This window comes from Mixophyes fleayi, chromosome 8 (genome assembly GCF_038048845.1).
Source record: "Mixophyes fleayi isolate aMixFle1 chromosome 8, aMixFle1.hap1, whole genome shotgun sequence".
NCBI lineage: Eukaryota > Metazoa > Chordata > Amphibia > Anura > Limnodynastidae > Mixophyes > Mixophyes fleayi.
This window is the reverse complement of record NC_134409.1, coordinates 1,816,911-1,844,202: the sequence shown is the minus strand read 5'-3', so window position 1 is coordinate 1,844,202 and position 27,292 is coordinate 1,816,911. Positions and strand designations below refer to the sequence as shown.

The following is a 27,292-nucleotide window of genomic DNA, read 5'->3' as shown; positions in this document are numbered from 1 at the left end:
TTAGCTGTCGGGGTGAAGCTCCAAATCTCGGAGCTTGATTAATATGGTATAATTTATGATGGAAGAGGCTGGGACCGTCCACGGTATCTCAGTCTACTGTGATCCTCGAATTATTATCAATAGCCCTGTTGCTTGAAGATGCGGCTACCCCAAAAACTGCACGTAAACCTCTGCTGAGGTTCACAAATAGGCCCCTATAACTTTAAAGTTGGCAGCACAGTGGCTCAGTGGTTAGCACTTCTGCCTCACATCACCGGGGGTCATGAGTTCAATTCCCGACCATGGCCTTATATGTGTGGAATTTGTATGTTCTCCCCGTGTTTGCATAGGTTTCCCCCCACACTCCAAAAACATACTAGTATGTTAATTAGCTGCTAACAAATTGACCCTAGTCTGTGTGTCTGTGTGTGTGTCTGTGTGTGTGTCTGTGTGTGTGTCTGTGTTGGGGAATTTAGACTGTAAGCTCCAATGGGGCAGGGACTGATGTGAGCGAGTTCTCTGTACAGCGCTGCAGAATTAGTGGCGCTATATAAATAAATGGTGATTTTGATTATGGGCCTGATTCATTAAGGAAAGTAAAGGCAAAAAAATGGAGTAACTTTGTACTGGCTAAACCATGTTGCATTGGAGGGGAAGCTAAAGTTAAAATGTAAGGACAGATTTATAGTTGGGGCGGAGCATGTCCTAGATAAGGAGGGAGAGGGGGAGAGGGGGAGAGGGGGAGAGGGGGAGAGGGGGAGAGGGGGAGAGGGGGAGAGGGGGAGAGGGGGAGAGGGGGAGAGGGGGAGAGGGGGAGAGAGGGAGAGAGGGAGAGAGGGAGAGAGGGAGAGAGGGAGAGAGATCGCATCTCAGATGTCTGAGTTCATAGTTTGCATGTTTCAAAATTATAACCTATCTATATTTCTAGATTGGAGAAGTCATTTACAGAGCTCCAGCGCCCCCTTATGGAGGGAGTAACAACTGCGGAAGATGCTGTAAAGTGGGATCTGCACATCATGTATAATTCATTCCTACGTGGGTCATTGATAAAAATAAGAAAATGTTTGTTTCATGGCTGTAATGCAGAATATTCGCCACATTATCTAATTTTGGAGACTTTTGCACTTTTCACCGCTGCAGGCTGAAGTCTTCTGTGTGGAAGATACAGGAGGGAGAGGATGTATTTTCAGGGCCATTCTTCTTTCACAAAAGCTCCTGAACTCTGCACCAACTCACTGCTGACAATACTCCCGTATGTAAGCTTCCCATCGTCACACTACAGACAAGAAAACCTCAGCGCTGGGAGTCACATGGGCCTCACCAACATTACCCACGCCGGCCGCTTGTGATTGGCTGATGGGGAATCTTGGCTTTGATCATTTTGTTTCAGGGAATCGTAGTTTGCGGGTGGCTTGTTTTATTGGGGATGGATGTTTTGTTTTACCCTATTTGGACTATGAGGGTTCAAGAAAGAAAATAACATTTTGTTTTACTTGTAATATAGGACAATGAGGGTTTGGGAAGTTGTTTACCCCATTAAGGTTTATTAGAACATAGTGCACTTGTCTTTGTATTACGCCTACAGTATAATGGGCAGGGTTCTTACAGACCCTTGTCCTATACTGGGACCATTGGGTGGCAAAGTTCCAGAGTAAAAGTCTTCATCTTAATTACCCCACATCCACATCACAGAGGGCCGGGAAGAGCACTTGTGCCTTCCAGCTTGGAGATGGTCAGGAGGAAGGGGCATCCACTTGCTCCGCCTCCTACCCCTGGCGCTGACCATCCCAGGGCTAGTTTGCAGCATAGAAGGGGGACCTCACACCCGTGGGCTCCCTGTAACAGAACCATGTCCAGGATGTCTATCGGGAGGGCTGGATAAGGACTCGGAGGGGGGGGTCACATAGCCCATACTTTTAGTAGACAGCTCTGTGCATTCAGAAAGGGGGAAGCAAATACGAAATTCAAAGTTTATATTGTGGGAACTTCGTACCTTTGGGAAACTCGCTCTGTGATACATTTCACTGTAATTTCACTCAGTTCACTTGTCATTAAGATAAAGAGCAGAAAATGTAACATTGACTAATTCAACTAAATCTACAAGTAAATGGTGATCTGTGTATAAAATCTGAATGGACGGAGTCTTACATCAGCTCTACCTAAGACAGGGTTGTCCAACCCGCGGCCCGCATGCGGCCCAGCACGCCTGTAAATGTGGCCCAGAAGGAGTTTTGGTTGTGGCAAGGGGGCAGCACTGTTAATGGGAAAAAAAAATCCTGCAAAAAAAAAAGAAAAGAAAATACTTACCTTGCAGTCACGTCAGCTGGTACTCCGGCTCCCTCCCTTCTCTCCTCTTCCGTGTGGTGCACGCAGTGAATGTCGGGCGTGATGTCATCACATCCAACATCCATTGCGGAGCGCAGGACAGAGGAGTCACCCGCGCGAGAAGAACAATCATCAGCACAGAATTGGAGAAAAGAAGAGAAGAGGACAGGAGAACAAGCCGATTAAAAGGTAAGTTAAGGGGGATTTTTTTTTTCATTATTTCAAGGGACGCTGACCAGTGAATAAAAGTCACCTGGTCCTGGAGCATCATGGACCTTATCTCCCTGCTACATACTTCTACTTGTATTACTAATGGGGCATTATATATAATTCTCTTTGGCCCATTATAAGTTGTTATCCCTTAACTAACATAGTGGTGTAATTAGCAAAACAGGTCACAATTTGGGGTCACAGTGATGTATATGTCAGGTACCGCAGGCCTGGTCAGGGCACCCTGATATACAATGCTTGGCTTAAATGCACTTTATTGATATTGCGTCAAAACAATACAAAAAGTGATTACAGTATAATAACTAGAGAGGATTTTTTGAACAGGGTGATTGAAAGGTAAGTATAGGGGGATTTGAAAAAAAAGTGATATATATATATATATATATATATATATATCTCTCACTATTTTTCTTTATATATATATATATATTAACTATGTTTTCTATGGTTTTTTGGATGATCAGCTATCGTGATTGTTAGTGTATCTTATGTGCGGCCCAAACCAACTCGTCGTCTTCCAATGTGGCCCATGGAAGCTAAAAGGTTGGACACCCCTGACCTAAGAGGAAACATATTATATTTCTCTCTGTGAGTGATACATTGTATCAGCCAGGAGACCGCCCAGAAGCAGATCGTTGGTCTCTCAGTATGACACTCTGGAGGGCAGGGAAAGATCCTGATTGATCTGGGATGGTCCAGAAAACATCAGAAGCAGGCGACACGTGTCTAACGTGTTAACAGGTCACGTTTCTCTGCAGGTGTCTTAACGACCCTATAACCACCAGCTCGCTGGCCACGTGTCTGTATTACAGATAAACATGATGTCACCTGTTTAGACAACAATGAGGAACATGAAAACATGACAAATCCAGGTAATCAAATATTCCTAGTAATGTTTAGTACAGGTTACAACTCGTCCAGGAGAAGGTCAGACGTCTCTCCCATGATCTTCAACGTAACGATAGGAGCTCTTATCATCTTCTCATGGACCCCCAAACAGGTGCCACAAAACCTCAGTATACTGTCATAGCGGACACTGGTCTTACAGACTCTATTTAATATGAGCCCGTCTTATCTAATAATGTGGTGCAAGAAGAACACATCTGTGCAATCCATAACAAGCAGATATAGTCTGGACGATTCAGCATCATCATCATTTTATATAGCGCCATGTTTACAACTAAGCAGCGCGTTTGTTGAACACAAGCGGAGACAGAACATCTATCTCCGTCATACATTCCCTGTGTAGTGGAATTACATAGAAACTACATCTACATCCATCTGTGCCTCTGGGAAAATTATTAATATCTTTATTTATAAAGCGTTGGCATATTACTCAGCACTGTACATCATAACTTTCCTTAAAGTGTATTTGAATATACAATTTCACTCCATATTCTACGGGGGGTATTCAATTGTCAGCGAGTTGTTTTTTTTGACCGTGTTAAGTCATTTTAATGCTGTTTTTTTATCATTTTCGAGCGGGTTAACTTTACCCGTGATTCAATTCCACTTTTAACGCTCCATTTTTTTTTAACAAACGTTCCTCTCGTGGTCCAGTAGAAGGTCTATTCAAAGTATAGGGTGTGCGAGAGGCAGCCGCATTAAAAGCTATTCTATTGTTTTTTAACGCGATCCGTTAAACAGGCCAATATGCTGTTTTATCTCGCACCTATTTGGAGTGTGTTAAAAATAAAAAACCTCTGAAAAGTATTCGAAATCATGTAATAATGTGAAAAAAAAAGTTAAGCTTATGTTTATCACGAATAACTTACATGTAAAAGTTGATTTTCTTTTGAAAAATAATGAAATAAAATAAACTTAAAAAAATAAAATCATAAATTAAATTATATTTACGTATGTTTTTGGTACAAATAAGAATGTAGTAATGTGTTGTGACATGGTATAGATGACACTATGGTAAAAAATAGCTCAATTAATAAATATGCTAAATAAAGTACAGTAATGTAGATATTATCAATGAGTAATATAATCTAATGTATGGAAATGTATGCAAAACCTTCTTTTTGTGTTATACATGACCGCGTTAGAACTCCCCTCCACTCACCTAAAAATCTCACAAACACAATGTTTGCCGCGCGTTCCCTCTTTTTCATTTGAATTGCACGAGTTTTCAGCCGGGCTAACTAAAAACGGTCAGTATTGCAGTTAAAAACCCGCGGGAGAATTTTTTTTTATTTTTTTTTAACGCTGCAGGGAAAAAAAACAAAAAACTCGGACAATTGAAGACCCCCCTACAAACCGTTTTATTTCAGATTCTGTTTTTTGTCGTGCTCTTCAGACCATTATTTCCTTTGTTTTTGTAGTATGGAGCGCAACACATAAAATGATAATGTGTATTCTCTAAAAATTACTTTTTATTCAGAACTTAGCACCCATTTTTATTTATTGGCAGAAGTAGTGAACAGCCATGGTAATATAATATTATAATCTATAAAGTTCTAACAAGGACAATCCTAAGAATAAGACAATATTCCCATCACCCCTCTTATATAGAGTATAATAGGCCAGAGTGACCCGTGTAAGTGTGATCCTTCCTGTATCTGGTAACGAGTGTTCTGGTCTCACCCACATGATGGTCTAAGACGCCACAATGTCTGATTATTATTACAGTTCTTAATTTATAAAGCAAAGACAAATGATCGGATCACAACATAAGCAAATCACATCCAATGACATTAAACAGAAGGTAAAGATGGCGCTGACCACATGAGCTTACAATCTAAGTGTGAGGATTGATACATAAAGTATCGAAATAACAATTGTAGCTGGTGGTGAAGTGGGTGCGGCTGCTGTAAGGCGCAGCGTTATCAGCCGCCAATAATAAAGCTGCCATAGGTGACTGTGCAGCTTCCGGCGGCGATGGAATTAGGAGACACCGTGTGAGGTGGAGACATGAACCAACCAATCTAAAATTCTGAAGACAGCTGCTGGCACCAAGGACCGTCCATCATCATCTCAACTGAACCTCCCTCATTCCAACCATACGTGATCTCTAAACACTGCAGCAGCCAAGAAAAAAAAAACTACTGATGTAAAGATCCTCAATCTAACAGACGACCCATAATTCTGCTGTGGGGAATTTAAACCAGAGGGCAAAAGATACCTGAGCCTCTAATCATTTATCTACAAAGTGCCAACATACAGCGCAGCGCGGTTCAGCGGGGGACGGAGCTGGAGACAGAAATCAGAGGATGTGCCCGGCCATAAAGCTCTCAATCTCAAAGCTCTTACTAATCATTTCTTTTTTTTAAATGAGATCACATAAAGATGTATCCAGTTATATATAAAGCCGACCATTCTATCTAACACATGAAAACGTGTCGCACCTATGGCCAATGATTCAAAGATCTGGATAAATAATTGTCCCCCGGTGACCAAGTTATCAAACAAGTGTTCAACTAATTCCATGATGATTCTAAACAATAAAGATCAAATCCTCCTTGAGATGGGGGTTATTGCAGTAAGAAAGTCTGTAGATAATCTATAACATAATAAATGCGGGGGCTTATTTAGAGGTGGCACATACACACTCATACATAGGGTACAGAGCGGATTTATGTACATATGTTCAGGCATCTCAAAGACGGTAACAATTGTGCCGGGAAAGTCAGGCGTAACAAGTGTGTACACAATACACAATAGTGTAACGATGACACAGGGATGGATACTGTGTTATTAGTACATGTTATAGACACATGACCCTATAATAATATAAGAAGGTATCCTATACACAGTAGTGTAGAATAGTGTCTTTAGAGTGTTATTAATAAATGCAAAATGTCAATTAAGAAACGCGAACAGACAGCCGTCACTACGATTACCACAATTCCGACACAGACAATCCCTGCAAAAAAAAAATAATCCAAATTTATAGCGACAATGTGGGAACCCCTAAGGTTAAGTGTTTAAACACTTAACCCGACATTGCCGCTCTAAATTTGTATTGACAGACGTCGCGATGACGTCAGCCTGCAGTGCCGAACACTTCTCCAATCAGAATGGTTTGCTGTCAGCGTGGTGCTCCCATCAGAGATGTCCATCGTCGGACTGAAGGTAAGTCTGTTTAATTTTCATTTGGGTTTTCATGCATCCGGATTTTTTTTTGCAGGGATTATGCAAGTCAGAATTGTGGATAGAGATAAAGCGTACCCAACCCGTCACATTATATAATATATATAATATAACCGCGACCAGCTGGAGGGGGTCAATATGCACCAACCAATTAGAAGTGGCGACATAGCTCTCCTATAAGGCGTCTCTGCAGATGCATCCACCTCTAATTGTGTCGCAGAGACATGATCACGTGTATTAACAATACACCAAAGTCTACATATGGCTGTAAGCGTACGCATTTACAGAAATGTTATGTAAAAAAAACAAAAATCCAAATCTTATTGAGCCCCAGTATGTTTGCTAGAAGTCATGCTGAAATCTCACATTACGCAGTGCAGTTGTCCTCTTCTATATCTTTATATGTACTGTGGCAAGAGCCCGCTACTGCTGAAGCACACGCCAACAACTTCTTCCTTTTTATGTAGTTTTATTGTCAGGATGGTAAATGTTTTGACACCATACAGATTTCACAGCAATACTTGGAGACCCTAAACACTAGCTAGACATAGCTCAGCTCTTTCAAGACCAGCCAGCTTCCCCAGCGTTGGTCTCCCTGAACAAATGGCACAAACAAGCTTTTATACATGTTACTCCTCCCCCAGCCTTAGCTTGAGTCCAGGAGTTCTGGTCCCCACTGAGCTATGCGGATTAGGTATCCACACTAAGTTCAGTATCAATATGGTGACTCTGGGGGAGCTCAGAGCCACCAGGTTGTCCTAAGGAGGGGTGAACCAGCCCAGGTTGGAAATCATGTAAGTTAACAAACTTTAAACTACACATACGATTTTACCTGGTTTAATCTCAACCTAGGTGCATAACTGTGCCAATGTTTTATTCTGTTTGTATACTTTCTCTGCCTCTTGTCAGAAAAATGCCTCCCTTTGTTACAATACATTATTTAAACATTTTTTATAAACGGAATATTTTAAGCTGTCTCTATTTACACAGAATATATGCTGCAGACACGAGTAAGTTCTGGTTGCAGATAAATGTGGATTAGTAGTTTAGATAATAACATATAAAGGTTATCCTGCCCAGTGATCCCAGTACAGCAGGTTGAGAGATGTTGAACTGAGCCATTATACCGCGGGTCCTGCATCATATTAATAGACATGAAGCCATAAATGTAACTTATTGTGGATCTCGCTGGGACATTGCTGCTTCCAGAAATAGCTCAGCAGTATTACTGACACTAATAGCACAGCCTCATACATTAAATAAACAGATCATTAGCTGAGGATGATGAAGAGTTTTACCAGGTTCAACAAATACAAATAAAGCCCAAAGCTCACTTCACGAATATAGAGATATGGGAAATGCTAAATAATGATTTGAAAAGTAAAATAAACGCACTGGGCCCTGACCTCACCCCATCACTGTGCCCTGAAGATAATATAATCCAGGTCTGGATATCTGCCCGGTTATGTGAGTATAGTACAGACTATAACAGTCACATGGAGAGAACAGCGGACGATGAATAAACTCTTCTGATCCACTGAAATGCTGGAGCACTACAAATAGAGAGTGGCGAATACACGGGGCCCAAACCAAGAGTCATGGATAAAAATATGTCTGTGTGTAGCCTGAATAAGGATAATAATAGAAACACAACAAGATAAATAGAAATGCTACCTAATGTATAAAATGTTCCCCACCTTCTATTTAATTTCATTGGATGTGATTTGCTTGTGTCAGGAGCCACTCATTGTATAGTGCAATATGCCTGTGCTTTATAAATAAAGAATGATAATACTCAGCATAGACCATGTGGGTGAGGCTGTACCACCCATTACAAGATACAGGAAGGATCATATTTACCAAGGTCACACTCAACTAATTATACTCTATATAAGAGGGGTGATGGGAATATTGTCGTATTCTTAGGATTGTCCTTGTTAGTACTTTATATATTATAATATTATATCAGTATGTTTGTTCTCCATTTCTTCTGTCAATCAGTAAAAATGCGTGCTCAGTTCTGAAAACATTGTCCTTTTTAGAGAATACACATTATCATTTTCTATGTATTGTCTGACAATTCAGCGCTCTATGCTACAAGAATGTAAAAATGAATGGTTTGAAGAGCACGGCAAATAATGACTTTAATAAATTTGAAATAAAGATATTGTAATAGAATATGGCGAGAAATTGTATATTTGCACCATCGCTGGTAAAGAATATGTCTTGTGTATAACTGGCACCGACCGGAGCAGAGACAGAAGTTAGGGGAGTCTGTCAGGCTGCAGAGGACCAGGAAGGCAGGATCTGGGCATTCAGGATCCAGTTTGGTGTTCGGCGATGGAAGCAAAGGGACAGAAGAATCAGCACCGAGAGCAGATGCATAGGAGGAGAATTAGGATTAGGAGAATGAGGATTACAGAGGGAGAATGCACAGACCAGGGGCAGAGGGGTGATATAGAATAGAGAGATTCCTATACACGAAAACAGATCAGAACACGATTCTATTTTGGATGTTATGAACTTCTCGTAGTTAGATTCCTATAGCCATGCCGCTCTACGTTGGGTATTGATATATTGCAGCACTGAGTGTAACCCATGCCGTTTATATTCATCAAGATGAATATAAACGTTGAAATAATAGTTCTCTCTTTTAAATAATCATACAGTTCATATTATCTGCCAGCAGATGGCACCTGTTTCTCTGTTTAAAAAGATGTCCCAAAATAAAATGAAAGGAAATTATCTGTCAGAATATATCGCAGATATGGAGAAAACAGTCTCATACTCAGAGAGCCTGATTCACTAAGGGACATAAATGTTCATTTTGTGCGTATAATTCGCAAATTTTATCTGTGCATGCCCAGAACCAAATCATACACAACTAAATGCAGCAACGTTCAATTCATCTTCGTACGCAAAGGGCATTTACTACAGCTTACGATTTCTGGGAGTGAATGGGGCAGGAAAAAGGTGTTTGCTCGTAGTCGATGTACAGTAAGGGCGCCAATCGCAAGCAGCCACGTCCAAGCTTTGGGCATCTCTCAGGTTCATGTTTTTCAGTCATATCTCTTGCTCCAGCTACAGGTCTGGTGTAAGTCCTGATGACTAGTGATGACGGCTGTGTATACAGCTATAACTTGTGTTTGCAATCAGGAGCAACTATAAAAATGTATTTTATGTTCAGTAGACATTAATAATATCCTAATAAATGTATTTCGTGGGGGGGGAGGTGTAATATATATTTTACCGTGTACAGTACTGCGGAAACCTTGTGGCGCCCTACAAATAAACAATAATAATAATAATATATATATTTTGAGCTGTTTCATAATGAATGTATATATTACCAGGTGACATTTAAAAAAAAAAAAAACTGTTCGCTCTTTTGCAAGTTTCATTCATATTCGTTCCTGCCCCATAGGAGCTTACAGTCTAAATTCCACACACACATGGGTCCATTTTGCGGGAAGACAATTAACCTACCAGTATGCTTTCGGACTGTGGGAGGGAACCGGAGCACCCGGACTTGTAAATAGACAAATCTGCATCTCTTAACTGGACCTCACAGTGAAAGTAGCAACTATCCTCTGGCCTGATGCCACTGCCCAGGAAGGGCTTCATTGTGGTCTAGAACAGTGATGAGCAACCTGACACTTCAAGAGCTGCATGTCAAACAATATATTCATCCAAGACATAAACACTACTCTGTAATATGTGCAGAGACCGGCTCTAAGCAGCAGAGCAAAAGCCTTTGGAGGACATATTATGTCCCCACATTATTAGCTGAAGAATATGTCATTTATCAGTGTGCGTGTGTGTGTGCGTATATGTATGTGTGTGTGTGTGCGTGCGTGCGTGTGTATATATGTATGTGTGTGTGTGTTTATATATATTTTATTTTTTTAAAGGGGCTTTGTCATACCTGATACCTGGAGAGTGTTTCTCGTTTCTCTCCTCTTGTCCTATGCAGGATACCTGTACCAAACCTTGTACAGAAAACAACAGTGTTACATTCACCTCCTCCCTCTCACTCTCCCTCATACATATCTCACCACTGGCATAAAAAAAAAATCTAAAATGCAACAAAACAAAATGACTTCTGCCCCCCACATGTCTCCTAAACTGCTCCCTCTGAACCCCCTCCCACATGCCCTCCCCCCACTTATTACCAACTAATAGACCAGTAATTACCTCAACACCATTAAGGACATTTTATCTGTCAGTCAGGTTGTTCCCGCAGAGGAAGGAGGGAGGTCACGTGGTGCTGATCTGTGATCTGCTGCCCTGGCCTGACCTGCGCTCTCTTCCTCATGTGGTCACATGGTGCTGATCTGTGATCTGCTTCTCTGGCCTGACCTGCGCTCTCTTCCTCATGTGGTCACATGGTGCTGATCTGTGATCTGCGCCCCTGCGTCCTCCTGAAATCACATGGTGCTGATCTGCTGCTCTGGCCTGATCTGCGCTCCCGCTTCCTCCTGAGGTCACATGATGCCCTGAGCTTGAGGCGTCATCCTGGTCTATAGGGGGCGCTGCAGGGCCCTGGTGACAACATGTCCTGGTACCATAGAGGATATATCTAATGTGGGTAATAAATGTATTTAGAGAACCCCTTGTAATGACAGCCTATATTATACATCCCCCTGATTGCTGGAAGAGCAGATAATGTATCCTCTGATATAGATACATGTTATCCCAGCTGAGTATCCCACAGAGATGTGTAACCAGAGATATATCCACAGATTGTGGTATCCAGATGACCTGACAACACAGGATAATGGAATATATAGGACAATGGCTGTGACATTTATAGTAATCACACTTTAGTAGTGTGTCTATTAGTGTAAGTGATTTGTATAAGTTATCACACAATAAATAGAATCTTCTTACACAATCTATATTACTTGTTTTAGTATTTTGCTGTTTTCTATGATGACAGTAAAATAATTAAAAAATAAATAATAGAAGTTGTGGGTCCTATTTATGAATAGCCGTTAATGCCTCCCGTTAAATATCATCCCTTATTGTCATGATAAAGGATGATATTTCGCAGTCATTTATTAAACAATCATCCTGGGCAGCGCATGTGATAGGAGGCTGTCCCGTGATGACTTTCCTTCCCTCTCATCTCCGGGATCAGACGCCATTTTGCGATAGTAACCGGAGGGGAGCAGGACGGCTGCAGAGAAGGTTACCTCTACCACAATGTTCTCTTAAGATGGCGTTTGCCACCGGGCTCATGCTCTGAAAAGCTAGGTTTTTTGGAGCTTGTTAAATTGGCCCAGACCAAAGTCCCCACTGAAAATTATGGATGCTGCAGTTTATTGTGACACTTAGGGCTAGATTTACTAAACTGCGGGTTGTAAAAGTGGAGATGTTGCCTATAGCAACCAATCAGATTGTAGCTATCATTTATTTAGTGCATTCTACAAAATGACAGCTAGAATCTGATTGGTTGCTATAGGCAACATCTCCACTTTTCCAAACCCGCATTTTAGTAAATATACCCCTTAGTCTATTGCAGGCGATATCTATGATACTGTTATATAGAAGTGAGTCTTAGAAATGCCTTAACCGTGCGAAAAAAGCTGCCATGGTTTAATAAATAGGCCTAAATGTTTTAATAGTAATTCCCAGGAGGGCATCACAATAATAGTAATTAATTCCTTCCCCTCATTTATTTGTAGACGTCAGCAGATTACCCTGTGAGCGCCTCTGCACTATGGAATAGATATTATATCTTTGTAAGTATCGACACATGAAGTATGCTGGGAATTAACATAGTGGCTTTATGGTGTGTGTTTTTGGTGTGTGTTTTTTTCTCACGTACACTAAAATGTCCATGTATGTAAGGGAACACGTCATGACATCTAGAGAGTGTAGTCTTTGTTTTTCTCCAACGCACGAGAAGGGCAAACGGTATCTAGGACAATGTCCTGCGGTTAGTGAAACACTTTTGGTAAGAATGAGGACTCGGCACAGCCCTATTCTTATTGGTGCAGCAGGAAAGGTTTCCCCCGAATCCAGGGCTTGGATTTGTCCTATATCTGGTCACGGATAACACAAATGTAGTCTTTAGAGACGGATCCCAAAGGTTTAAGCTGACTACACGTTTGCATATTCAGTGCCATATTTAAGGAGACAAAGGGTTAGTCATATTTGGCATGATGGCCTGATTAGCGTTCCGACACATTGTCATTTTCCAAAGAGTGACCTGAAAATTAAAATTCAAACTTTTATTACTTATATCTAAAATATATCCTATAGAGAAACATTTTACTTTTCATATAGCCTTGCAAAATATTATAATATAATTTAGTGAACAAAGATTGGAAAAAAGGCGAGAAAAAAATAAGAAAAATCCGAAAATATTAAAATTTGAAGGGTAACCTTCCTCCCTTCTAATGAAAGGAACATTTCTGATGGATTCCATTCAGTATTACATTTATTACCACGGACTATAATATTGGGTCCCAGAAATGTATCACTTATACATTTATTTCTGTGTATATCCATTCATAATAATTCCTGCAATCTTCACCAATAACCTTATTTACATATATTTCTAAACATCTCATTTAGTTGACGTCAAATGGTCAAAACGCAACTTGTAATTGTTCTTATCTATACTTATTATTAGCATTCTGCTTATGTTGTCTGTTGCTGTTTCCCTGTGTGTGAGAGCTGCTTGCTTTCAATTAGTTTGAGCTCCAATGCAAGTGTGTTACCTGTATTATCCTGATTGGTTGCCTGCACTATTTACGGCCTCTCCTGTCACTCCATCTTTGCCAGTGATAGTGGTTTCCTTCTAGCGGTAGTGTCCTGGTTCCTATGCTGTATTATCCTGTGTCTGCTTTCTGATCTCTGTCTATGTCTGACTACGATTCTGGTTCCGATTCCTGGCTCTGTCTGACCATTCATGTTCCCGTTACCTGCCTGGCTGCTAAATACTCAGCGCTCCATTCCTGTCTGAGGTCGCGTTGTCTCAAGAAAGCCGTGCAGCGGTACCATTACCATTTATACAACCTGTTCTGTTTGCTGACAGCTGGTGGTACATCTCTCTAGTGTTCGGCTACTCCACTTCCATTCCGGCCTTCATCCTGACCGGCGGTTGGGCAGCTCCACTCAATCCAATTGGAGTGGTAAGAATTTCCATTGCTTCAAAGGCTATTGTGGCTGGGTGTACTGAGGGACTCTGGGTCTGTCTCCGAATACTCTGGACTTGTTATACATGGCTGATAAATACACCATGACATGCTGCTCTACTATGTCTGCTGATTTGGGTTGTTCTGCTCTGATATTAGGACTTTCTGTGTCCTACATTTTTTCCTGTTGATAGCAGAGCTTTCTGCATGTGATTCTGAACCTGATATCCTGCATCTGATATCCTGCATATTCTGTTTACTGTTGTGTTATAAAATAAAGACTAATTTTAAATCACACACCTCGTAATTTCTGCTGCTAACCTAACACGCTCAATTTGTATGTCCTTTTTAAACACGCAACTCACGTGCAAGTTGCATTCGGATCTGAATCAGATCCTCAATATGTTTGTCAAAATAGAAACCTGGTATTGTTCTTGCATACTTTGATGATATGTAAATGTCACAGTTGTAAAGTCAGTCTTTATAGATGCTACTTTTGTCTAAGAGTCATTAAACCAGGATTGACCACACATTTTTCTCTTCCATAGTCAATCAGCACAATGTGCTTTCTGAGAGGACATCACTAGAGGGAGTAAGCGCACCTCCTCAGCTGATACTACAGATCTGGATGTAGTAGCAGAGAAGTAGCAGCCGATATACCCAGCAATGTTCTAGAACGGAGAAGATTTCAGCAAGGTACTTCTCACATTCAGGGCAGACTAATTTACTTGTTGCAAGAAGGGATATTCCTGTAGTATAGAGAGTCCTCACAGTAGAAGGAGGGGAAACTGCTGCCACATTTCTTGAACAGTTAAAGCAGTTTAATAGATTGGTAGATTGAAGAGGAAATAAGACTCTGCTGAGATATGACCGCACCACAGAACTATCTAGACAATAATCGGATCCCCAGAATCTTTCAATCATTATCCTTTAATGATCCTGCCGGTGAACAGTGGAATATAATAATTATTCTCTTTAAGTAATTTATAATTTGCTTTTTATCAAATATAGGGAATTTAAGGACAAGAAAATAAATGAGGAAATTGAGGGACTGAAAAAAACTGTTGAAATCTTATAAAAAGGGAAAAATGTTGAAAACAAAAGATTGAGAAAGAAACACAGGAGTTGAAGAACTTGAAACAAATTTGATTGAACATAGACAAGAGAGTTTGTTTAATACCGGTGATTATCTTAGCAATCAACAGAGAACTTATAGCAGAAAAAAGGGACGTAATAACTTATGGGTCTAAAGCTTCAGTTAATAGGGAAACAAACAGTGGAAGATTTCAAAAACTTTAAAAATAATAGAGATTATAGAATGAAATAAAATAAAAACTAAGTGGATCTGGAAAATAATCTCTCTCCATACTATTTACAATCCCATGAGCTTATATTATCTTCTGTAGAGTTCTATATCACAAAGATACTTTCAGCATAATCATTTTTACTATTGCTAATGTTATTATGATTCTCTCCCCAAAGTCCCTACAAATTCCTTCAAAATTCATATTGTTTAAAATGACTGGATCGGCTTTAAAGTTCTTATTCTTTAAACATTTTTGTGAGATGTACTTTTCCAACACGAGTTTCTTACAAATCTAATTAGTTGTATAAATAAATTAATTTATATTAGGCTGGGAACCAGGGGCATAGAGAGCCCCTTGTTTAATAATAAAAGATTGATAGATGGCAGATCAATAATAGCTCCTGGGGTCATACAGCCTTTCTTTCTACCACACTTCCTTCCTCCTATAAATCTAATACTCTTCATCACTTTGGTGTTCCTGATTTATAAAGAGATTCCTAATGGTTTGAATGAGTCATAGGGGTATATTTACTAAACGGCGGGTTTTAAAACTCTATAGTAACCCTATAGCAACCAATCAGATTCTGGCTATCATTTATTTAGTGCATTCTACAAAATGAAAGCTAGAATCTGATTGGTTGCTATAGGCAACATCTCCACTTTTTCAAACCCGCCGTTTAGTAAATCTAGCCCATAGAGTCTTTGGTTTTCAGTTTCCCCTTTAAAAAAAAAAAAGAAAATTGCATTTATTTTGAGTTTCACCTCCCACAGCCTAAAATGATGAGGTGCTACTATCACTGATGGTCCAGATCCACTTCTTTTTTCCTAACTTAATATAACGATTTAATTAGTTCATTTACCTAGATCAATATATTGTATATAGAATAACTGTACATTACTAAATAAATAAATGCATACTTGCCTACTTCCAGTAGGCGATGTCCGGAAGAGGGGGCGGGGCTAGAGGGCGGGGCACATTTAATCACATCATTTTGGCCCCGCCGCCACAAGTAAAATGTCTATTTTCGCGGGGGTGGGACTAAAATGACGCGATACCCAGTGAATCGCGTTATTTTAGCAAGGGAATTTCGGGATGCGGGAGAAATGCCAGCTCTCCCGTGAGTCCGGGAGACTGACCCGAATTTCGGGAGTCTGGGAATTTGGGGATTTTCATACCCTCTATTTATAATGCAGGAGAATTGTAACAATCCTTTCTGCAGCTATTACTCACCGGATACTTAGTTGCTCTCCATGTGGTATTTGCTATTATAGTAATAACGGGAATTATGATAACTATTTGTCACGGTCGTCTGTATTTCTTGATCCAATTCGGGACCCTTGGGCCTAGCTGGAGCAGGACTGAAACAGAACCTAGCGGCCTGGATGATCTTTCTGCTCATGTACAATCCTCAGAGTAGCACAGGCAGTATAGGAGTATAAGGACCGGAGTCTGTGCCTGAGTACTGGACTGGAATCTGGCGTAATAACTGTTAGTGGGAACTCAATCCCGGCTCCTGTGGCCAGGCACACAGGACTGGAACACACTAATAAGAACTCAGAAAACACACAGAAACTCAGAACTCCCTCTCTCTTATTTACAAACGGCTCACAATTATTTTATTTACAACAGGAGATATTGAAGGGTAATTGAGAGTAATGTCTGATACCTGTGAGGAGTTTCTATGTTCTCCCCGTGTTTGCGTGGGTTTCTTCCGGGTGCTCCTGTTTCCTCCCACACCCCGCAAAAAAAATATTGGTAGGTTCATTGGCTGCTAACAAATGGACCCTAGTTTGTCTGACTGTGTGTGTGTGCGTGTGTGTGTGTTAGGGAATTTAGATTGTAAGCCCCAATGGGGCAGGGACTGATGTGAGTGAGTTCTCTGTACAGCGCTGCAGAATTAGTGGCGCTATATAAATAAATGGTGATGATGACGATACATTTTTGGAAAGGGGGCATTCAGTACAGTTATTGGCTGCGGCCTTGAAAACATCACACAGAAGAAAATTAAATGGGGATTGTCTTTCCAGCAGTAGTCCGTAAGGAGATGACAATTAAGTCATGTGAATAGTCAGGAGCTAAATAATTTAATTAACCAGTGTAATATAGACACAACGCTAATGCGATAAATCACTTGCCAGTCATTTCTCACTTTGCAGCAGCTTCTTATGGGGTTATCTACATGGGACACTTTTACTTGCTGTATTACATGCCCATCGTCTTCAGTTGTGCAGGGCTGCAATTTAAATTTAGCCATTTAATAGCCCTTTAACAGCTGGAAATCCTCTCCCAGCTTATTCCCTCCTAGCTCCAGAGTCTCATTGTGGCTGAGCTCACTGTTCTGCCATGTTATATCTGCTCCATTTACCAATCAGCCGATACCATAGGAAAGTATATATTCCTGGCAAACGAATTTCAGGACTAAGACACGGTATAGCAGCATCCACTATCTGTATTAAAGCAAATTAAGCCTCAGATTATTTTCAAGTCATGTCACTTATTTTTGCCTCATTTAAGATGGCAGCTTAATCCTAAAATAATTATTACTGAATATTTATACTAAAATGTATATTGTGAATTTTTTATCTACCACCTGCGTTTTTCTGGATATTGGTGAACTAAATTGCCCTAGAAATTCTACTGTATCAGAAGCCTGTCTGTAAATACCGGGTCACCAGGCTGATACCATGCTCTGTGCCCATACTGCAAACGTGGGGCAATGGGCAGAATTTCATCATAGTTATAATTAGTTCCCTCAACATAAAATGCTTTTTCTATTTCGGATTTCAGCATTATAAAAGTGTTCAGGTATCCGGACCGGATATCCCTCCATCTATGATTTATTGCCATGAAATTTTTTCTTTTTTTGTTGCCCTTTAGCAGCAATAAAATATTACATATTGGCTGTATTTATATATTGCCCTAGAGATATCAGCCTTGAGTGGTAACACTTCCTGAAGCTGGGTACACACTACAAAGTTTTCATCCAATAATCGTCTCAAACAGCCGAAATACGACCGCTCGTTCAAAAGTCAGGTCAGTGTGTGCAGTGACAAGTCTGCCCAAATGGACGATTGTCGCCTCATTTGGTTGTTCGTACCTTTTAATATTTTCGTTCCAATATCGTTTCCGCTGTGTAGTGTGTATAAACTTCCGACCGTTCCACAACAGTGAGTACGAAATTACAGTCATTGCTCACAACAACATGGCTGTAAAAAGTTGCTAAAGGGACTTCCGCTCTTCCCTTTATCGTCCTAAACAAGGCTGTGTGTATGCAGTCCATGGACCGAGCGATCGGACCATCGGTCGCATGTAAAATCGATCGGCATAAAAAGTTGGTTGAAATTTCTGTAGTGTGTACCCAGCTTAATTCACCAGTCCTGTATGCAGCCTTTATTTCCTTATTTTATGATAAGTTAAAACGAAAATAAAGTATAAAAAACAAACTCAGAACACATAAACAACATCATATTTATGGTACATATGTTACCTATGTTATGTGACATAAATATTTAACTTATATATTTTTTCTACATAAATACATAAACACAATTTTAATCAATAAATAAGCAAACATTATTTAAACATTTCAGCATTAGAAATACTCCATACCAAGAATAAAGTGTCTTGGTTTCACAAAAGATCTCTTCGTCCTTTGATAAATAGAGTCTATAATATCATTTATTCCTACTGTATAATGTGATTGTGTGTCCACTACAGAGCGCTGACACCGGGCAGGTTGTCAGATGTTTTTCTGTATGTGCCACAAATATACATTAATTGTACACAGTGATCATATCTCCCTTAAATGTAGACCAAACATTTATTACCTAATATAAGTAATATAATGCTCTATTATTGTTCTAAGGTGACATTATACTTATCTTGCTGTATCCTCGGACAATCATACATATCAAACTGTAAACAAAGAAATATAAGTAATATATTCTAGATATTTTTATTTTTTTTAGGAAATTATTATTTTAAGAATCTATTTATTAACAAGTGTAATTAACAATTTTTTTTTTTTAAATCTTTTATCGCAGCAATTCATTAATAAAATCTCGCAAAAGATGTTCTCCCTGTGCGCCAATCTATCAGTCGTGGGTCTGACAGAGCAGATATAACGGAGCACTCAGGGCATATTATAGTGACACACCCCATTCCCCCGCCCTGGGGGTACAGAGGGGAGGGGGGACACAATATAAATCCTGCCTGCATCTGATCACATGATGCAGCTGCCAGTCACCGCTTCTGTTGTGGCAGGTAAGAGAAGCCATGAAGGAGTCATCAATAATGAGGGGTGAATTAAATATTTGGGGGGGGGGGGTCAATAATCAAGGAGAGCGATCAATACTCGGGGGAGTTAAATAATCAGGGAAGGGTGATAAATGATCAGGGGTTGGTGATAAATATTTAGGAAGGTGACTAGAACCAGGAATGGGGATTAAGATGGAAGACAATGGGGGGTGAATAAGAGGGGGGGGTGATGAAGATACTACTGCATAAGTGTGTTAGAATGGAGAGGAACGGACATTTTTTTGTAGCACACCACCTCTTGGCAAATAAAGTGTATTTACCAGGAGGTGGTGGTTTGCTACAAGAAAATGGTCGTCCAGCACACAGGTATAGTCATATAGTGATTCCTAATTCTTCCCTCCAGTGTGAGAGAGAGGCACAAATGAGAGAGGTGGGCTGAGAGATAGAGGGTAGGTGGAGGAGAGAGAGGGAGGTTAGGGGTGAGAGATGGGGAGAGAGAAAGACAGGAGGACAGGGAAAGAGGGGAGGAGGGAGCGGTGACAGAAAGTGGGGGAGAAGGGAGGCGTGAGAGGGTCCTGACTAGAGATGGGCGGGTCCGGTTCCCCGAGAACCGAACCCACCAGAACTTTGGGTATCCGAGTACCGAGCTGAGTAGTTCGGTACTCTCCCGCCCGCTCCGAATCCAAATAGAGGCCGAACGTCATCATGACGTCGTCGGATCTCGTGGCTCGGTTCTCGTGATACTTCAAGATTATAAATACACGCCTCCACAGAAATCCATCGCCATTTGACAGAGGGAGAGAGCAGGGTGTAGTCACAGGCTGATTAGAGCAGGGACAGAGAATACAATATTCTTATTCCAATTGCTGTAACAAAAATCGCTAGAGAAGAGAGGAGGATAGAGGTTTATTTTTATTTTTGTAATATTTGGCACTCCCCAGTGCTTTTGGGGTGTCCCCCCTAATTGTGCATAAATATTTCTGGCTGTCAAAAGTCATATCTGTCAGCAGTATCTACCAAATATTTTTTTGCACTCCTCAGTGATTTTGGGGTGTCCTCCCTAATTGTGCATAAATATTTCTGGCTGTCAAAAGTCATATCTGTCAGCAGTATCTACCAAATAATTTTTAGCACTCCTCAGTGCTTTTGGGGTGTCCCCCATAATTGTGCATAAATATTTCTGGCTGTCAAAAGTCATATCTGTCAGCAGTATCTACCAAATAATTTTTAGCACTCCTCAGTGCTTTTGGGGTGTCCCCCATAATTGTGCATAAATATTTCTGGCTGTCAAAAGTCATATTTGTCAGCAGTATCTTACCAAATAATTTTTAGCACTACCAGTGCTTTGCGCTCAGAATGGATTCAAAGCAGTCCACATATGATCAGAATGAGCAACCAGGTTCTGTCACCAGTCCTGATGTTAGTGTTCCAAGTACGTCATCTGGGAAAGGCGATGTTAAACTACAGAGTGTTTCGAAATCAGTCCAAAAAACAAAATAAAAACATTTTTTTACTGTGTTGAAGCAAAAAAGAAGTGTTACTGAGCAAAAGTTAAGTGGCAATAAAAAAAATTTTTGCCAACATGCCATTCTACACACGCAGTGGCAAAGAGAGAATGAGGCCTTCACCTTTGGCTATTAGTGGCAGATCCCAAAAAGTTACCGAGCCTACAATTGGTGCACAACTACTGTTATGCGTCAAAGCCGAGCTGCAAGATAACAGTAAGGCATTAGAGCATAATGTTTGCTCTGATTCACAAATGACACCAATCCCTGTGGAGAGTCCATCCAACAGTGGTATGTCTAATCGTGAGCATTCTGTTAGTGTACCCATAAAGAAGGGCCCTTTCAGCAGTTCTGCTGATGTGTACCTGAACAGTCCGAGTGTAGCCGGTGATACACAAATTGAGGATGCCACTTTGGAAATAGAAGAGGATGAGGGGGAGATTTATGGAGGTGACGAGGGCGCTAATGAGGATGTTGATGATTATGATGCAGACAGATACCAAATTGCCTTTCTCAATTTCTATTTATATTCTAGATTATATAACGGCTGAATAGTTTTCTATTTTACTCCTAGTGGAGAGGGGATCTGATGCAGACAGATACCAAACTGCCTTTGTCCATTTCTTTGTATATTTGAATTTCTAGTTCTACAGTCTATGCAGGCTGCTTTTTTTATATTCAATTACAAGTGGAGGGCGGTGGGGGGGCATAGATAGCCACCAAAGTACCGTGGTCCATTTAATTTTACTTTCTAGCTCCACAGTCTGTGCAGGCTGCTTTTTTTTATATTCAACTACAAGTGGAGGGTGGGGGGGGGGGGCATAGTTAGCCACCAAAGTACCATGGTCCATTTAATTTTACTTTCTAGCTCCAAAGTCTGTGCAGGCTGCTTTTTTTATATTCAACTACAAGTGTAGGGCGGGGGAGGGCATAGATAGCCACCAAAGTACTGTGGTCCATTTAATTTTACTTTCTAGCTCCACAGTCTGTGCAGGCTGCTTTTCTAATATTCAACTACAAGTGTAGGATGTAATATACACCCAAAGATGATGGCTGCATTGCCAATAATCAAAGATGGAGGAGGTAGACAACCAGGTTTGACTGTATATTTGCAGACAAGTGTTCGCATTAAGGACGGCCTACAAGGGATTAAACTGTTTTTTTTCATACTTTATTAGCTTTAGAATTACCACACTTATCTAAGAAACTGGTGGAGCACTAAATTAGGTTATTTTAGACCAAAATTTTTTTATTTTTTTCAAAAATAGCAAAACCAAACAAAACCAAAACCAAAACCAAAACACACAAGGGCGGTTTTGCAAAACCAAAACACAAAGGTAATCCAGATCCAAAAACAAAACCAAAACACGGGGGTCAGTGACCATCTCTAGTCCTGACACTCACATATCTATCTATCTATCTATCTCATATCTATCTATCTGTCTATCATTAATTTCCCACATCCGTGAGAAATTAATGCCTGTGGCACATTGACAATGTCTCCATTGGCCGTGTGGGGACGTTCCATCGCCGCACACTTTTGTACTAACGGATGGGGAGGAGTCATTGCACTTTGATACACTGCTGCCTATAAGGGCTTCTTCCAAATAGTTCAGGTAATTTTCAAATTACAAACTTTCACTTCTGAATGTAAAATGTAACCTCAGACTCAGGAGACAGCTTAACTTCCACCATAATTCCCAATGCATAGTGACCGCTGTTCCCAATAAACTGAACAATCTGGAAATAAGTGTTAAAAAGTGTAAACTGGAGGAAAAATAACTAGGAAAAATCCCACAGATTCAGGGCTGACGCTACCACTAGGCAAACAGCGGGCCCTAGGCCTAGGGTACCAGTACTTAGGGGGCACCTAATAATATAATCCAGTGATTTTTGATGCCCCTGCAACTCCCACACAGGAAAAATCCAGTTTTTCTGCAATTTACCGTAAAACTATCGCAGAGGTGGCTGAGCCATATTCCGCTACCTCGGCAATACTCACCCGGAGCTTAAGGGTTAACTTGCTGCTTTCCCGTCTCTGCAGATTTGGGGAAAAATAGATAAAAATATAGATACATTTATTTACAAAAAATGATTTTAAAATCCTAATTAATAAATTCATTAATCCCAGAATAAAACATTTTGTTACGATTTTAATCTGAGGATGACGATAACAAGAGGTACTGTAGCGATACAATTACAACCACAATAATTTATGTATCATCTTCCCCATCTGTAGGAATTTTTTAATGTAGACGACTAAGCGAGAAAAAAAATCTATTTCCCACACTGATAAATGACTCTTTATGGAGAGGACACAAATAGTGAAACAACTATTTCTGTCTGTATTTAGTACAAGCACCTGATTGAATGACTGGTTTCTGTGGACTATATCCTGCACAGTAATACTATCCTGCATGTTGGTGTAATCTGGCAGCTGATAGTGTGTTAGAGAACATGAGTGAAGGGTGTACACACAGCGTGACCTGTGTCCTACACAACAGCTCCTACCAGCGAGAGAGCACGAGCGTGTTATACACATCTGAAAACATTTGGGGAAATCTAAGCGAGGTGATGCCGGAGCCTCGTGTGACGAGACTTCATGGCGATGTCCGGCCTGAAATCTCTGTTCGTTTTTGCTCGCACCTCTTGGAGGCTGATTTAATAGAGGTGTGCAGGAAAATACATGATGTTGGCGTATTGTAATACCTGGTTATGTGCAAAGTTCATCACGCAGGATTAAATTCTCCTCTTAGAGGTGCAAGCGAAAATGCCGGAGATGGTGCGTGCGTTTATCAGATCTAAATTTTAGTGTACAAATAAGCTGTCAAGTATTTGTGTGCTACATGAAAAAGCAGCCAGCATTATCTGTACATGCAGAAAATTTAACTAATTTGCACCCCTTGTATTGTTGTAACACATAGTTGCCTACTACTCCAGAATTTCTGGGAGTCCTCCTGGACTCCCGGGAGAGCAGGCTAAGCTCATGGTTCATAACCACCGAATCAGTACAGTGGCAGGGGGCGGGGCTTAGGATGCGAATTGCGCGTCATCGTGGCCCCGTCCCCTGCTCCAATTGGTCCGAAAAGGCGATTGATGTTTAGAGGGTGGGGCCAAATGACACGACTCGCTGGGTCTCCCCCCATCTCCCGGAGGAAGCCTTGCCAAAGTTGTCAAGTATGTTGTAACATGGTTTGTGCAGCAGAAACATTTACTATTTTCCCCCCTACTTTCCTCAATGAATCAGGCCCATTTGTGTGTTCTTTTGGGACTTTATATTTCCGTATTCATCAGCACACGTATCTTTACACCCACTCCTTGTTGAATACAGATGTGTTTATGCACCATGTACATGTGTTTTTACATCTTTAAGTCTTAATAAATCAAACTCTAAGTAATTTATGGCAGCAAAATATTTTTTTCTTTAAAACTGATGTGTACATAGGTGACTGCAGGCTGGATTAGGATGTGACTAGTGAATGGCACTGCAGGTGCAGCAGGCTTTGTGGTGTCACAGACTGGAACACTTGGGGGGTGGTGCTGGGATTGTGGGTCCACAGAACATACATTAGAGTTCAGGATGGTGGAGCAGCAGACAGGTGCGCTGCAGGCAGAGATCAGCTGGCACAGGGCAGGCTGGCAGCGCACACGATGATTGACAGGTCGGAGCCCTTATTTCTCAATGAAATATTTCCTCCGAGCCCAGCAGTGCAGGGGAGGGGGCCGACTTCCCCATTCCTTCCCCAAAGTCAGCACTCGCAGGAGGAGGATCTCCTAAAATAGGGGCTGTCCTTGCAGGAGGATGATGCAACTTCGCCTTTAAGAAAACGCTTTGACAATGACAGTTCAGCGCTAGAGAGAGCCGGGGTCTTCCAGGAGCAGTGAGGGGCTACGCTGCAGCATGGTAAGGGGCTCCCCCTATTCTGTTCTCCATACTACATACAGATGTCTATACTGCTGGTGCTCTCTATACGTGGCTCAGACAAGTTCCCTGGGTGCTGGGGGGATGTCTGGGGTCTGCAGTCATTGTGATGGTAATTGGGGATTAGGACACACAATGACACCCCAGTCACTGGCTTCATTATTCCAGACTCCCAAATGATAGAATATTTTGCTGGTGACAAAACTGGGGAAGAACTCGGGACAGTTTCCCCTCCACAGCGCAGGACGTGGATTATTCTGCAGATCAGAGCAGTGATATATGTCACATAGTGTCAGCTCACTGACATTAGTCTGTACATTATATTGTGTGTGAGATGCATGTCAGGGTGTGCACTGTAGTAGTGTTATTATTACTGCTGCAGCAGCAGCGTGCTCGTGTTGTGGTCTCCCTGATCCTGGGGTGTGATTTGCATGTGGGATCTGCCCCCCCCCCCCCCCCCAGTAACTTTCCACAACATGTAGTGGGCGGGGCTGTGTGTACAACACGTGGCAGCTGATGTAACTTGCACTAGAAGTGACAGACTGACGGGGGCAATAAGGGGCTGGGGGGGACTTGCATGCTGCAACAAGCAACTTATATAGCTGCACAGCCCCCACTCCCAGCCACAGGCCAGTCATGTTTATTGGAGGGGATGTCATGCAGAGATAAGGTATTTGGGTGTCATTCCTTTAGGACTAACTCACACATAAATTCTTTTCATGCATTAATACACACATGGAAAGTGCATTAAAATGAGTGTTCTTAGACTTTTAGGGCCTGATTCATTAAGGAATGTACGGCAAAAAAATGAGTTTACTCCTAGACAAAACCATGTTATAATGCAAGGGGTGCAAATTAGTTTATTAATGCATGTAAGGAAAATGCCGTCTGTTTTTTCATGTAGCACATAAATACTTGATATCTTTATTTTTACACTGAAATTTAAAGTTGATCTGGGACATGCCCTATCCCAACTCTAAATCTGCTATCACATTTTAAATTTGCCTTCCCCTCCAATGCAACGTGGTTTTGCCAGGGTGTAAAGTTACTCATTTTCCCCCCCCCTTTAATTAATGAATCGAGCCTTAGTGTGCGTCTGAGTGTTCACGTGTTAGCACGCTACCAGCACAATTTGTAGCAGATGAGAAATTCACTAAAACCCACATGACAGACACCTCTAAAGTGCTCATTAATTCTCCTGTGTTTCTATCCGTTTTCTCAGCCTATGTGTGTGATCAATATGTGATACTTGGTAATAAGCTGTAGAGGATGGAAGCGGCTGATCCAACTTTCGCTTCTGCGATTTAATTATTTGTGTTTTAGGTGTTTATTTTCCAACCATTGCAGGGATAGTGATATATCTTTGCTCCTGAGATGGCTGCTGACGCTGCGTATAGGTGCCTGGATAATTGTAACATTAAGGCACCTTAAGAAAACTATCTGATTCCGCAGCATATAATATAAGAATGGCCCCAACCAAAATGTTTCTCGGTTCTTCATTTATATCAATATTTCTGCCGATTAAAGTACTAGGAAAAATGGCGGTATTAGCGCTGTCCTTATTATCGTACTGGAAATCCTGCTGTGCTGATCTGTCATGTGACTTGGCGATTACCCTGCTGCCGCCGTGCAGAATGCTCTGGGGGGGGATTTCAGTTACCCGGGAAGTGCCGCCGGATATCGCCTCGATGTCTGGCTGCGCACAGTGCCAGCTAATATGGTACAAAATCTCTGCTAATTTGTTCCCTACCATCTCTATGGGTCGCATGGGAAAATGAGCAGAGACTTGAGTAAAATCTCCACCGTGGTGTCCCAATGGACTGTTCCGGAGATACGTTACGGCACCTCACGCCAATTTGAATTCCCCACTCTGAGTGAATTTTGCATAAAAAAGTTTTATATTGTGTTTTTGTCATGTATTTTTATATTTGCCTTTTAAATATGTTTCCTTTTGTTGTATTTGCAGCCAGCTCCTCCATTATGCAAATAAGTGGGAGGAGGCAGATGTCAACCTTATATCTCCTAATACAAGAGATATCCGGGGGTACATGTATCACAGGTTGGGAAACTTACCTCTAGGCAGCTCCTTATTTGATATTTTACCCCATGAGGACAATGGGCCCGAGTCATTATGGAGAGCAAAGTATAAAAATGAGTAACTCTGCACCTGGGCAAAACCACGTTGCATTGGAGGGGGAGGTAAATTTAAAATATGGGGACAGATTTATAGTTAGGGTAGGGTATGTTCTTGATCAACTTTAAATTTCAGTGTACAAATAAACCTATCAAGTATCTGTGCTACATGAAGAAGCAGCCAGTATTTAACTTATGTGCAAAATAATAAATTAACTTGTACCCCTTGCATTGTAACAGGATAAAATTTACCTAATTTGTTTGCTTTGCTCTTCTTAACGATTCAGGCCCTCAGTGTTTTTGCCCATATGACCATTTTGCACGGTTTTCTTTATAAGTCACTGTCACAGTGAATCACCATTTATAATTCATAGTCAATTCTCGTATTTTCCT

At 41.0% G+C, this 27,292-nt stretch overlaps 1 protein-coding gene and 1 long non-coding RNA gene across 5 annotated transcripts in view; one reads left to right on the top strand and one right to left on the bottom strand.

The window, feature by feature from the left end:
* Nucleotides 1-10,938, bottom strand: part of LOC142098808 (uncharacterized) — a 119,493-nt gene extending 108,555 nt beyond the window's left edge. For both annotated transcript variants that reach the window (XR_012678435.1, XR_012678436.1), the window contains exons 1-2: nucleotides 10,825-10,938; nucleotides 10,556-10,619 (exon numbers count right to left, since the gene is read on the bottom strand). This is a non-coding gene — a long non-coding RNA (uncharacterized LOC142098808). The remainder of the gene's footprint in view (nucleotides 1-10,555; nucleotides 10,620-10,824) is intronic.
* A 1,379-nt stretch (nucleotides 10,939-12,317) lies between these two features.
* SLC6A9 (solute carrier family 6 member 9) overlaps nucleotides 12,318-27,292 on the top strand; it is a 95,011-nt gene continuing 80,036 nt past the window's right edge. The window contains exons 1-2 of one of the 3 annotated variants that reach the window (XM_075181591.1): nucleotides 12,318-12,374; nucleotides 14,324-14,471. The gene's annotated coding sequence lies outside the window, so the exon portion shown is untranslated. Of the gene's footprint in view, nucleotides 12,375-14,323; nucleotides 14,472-24,642; nucleotides 24,749-25,323; nucleotides 25,437-27,292 lie in introns of those variants that run through there. The other 2 variants (XM_075181590.1, XM_075181593.1) reach the window with 2 other exon arrangements.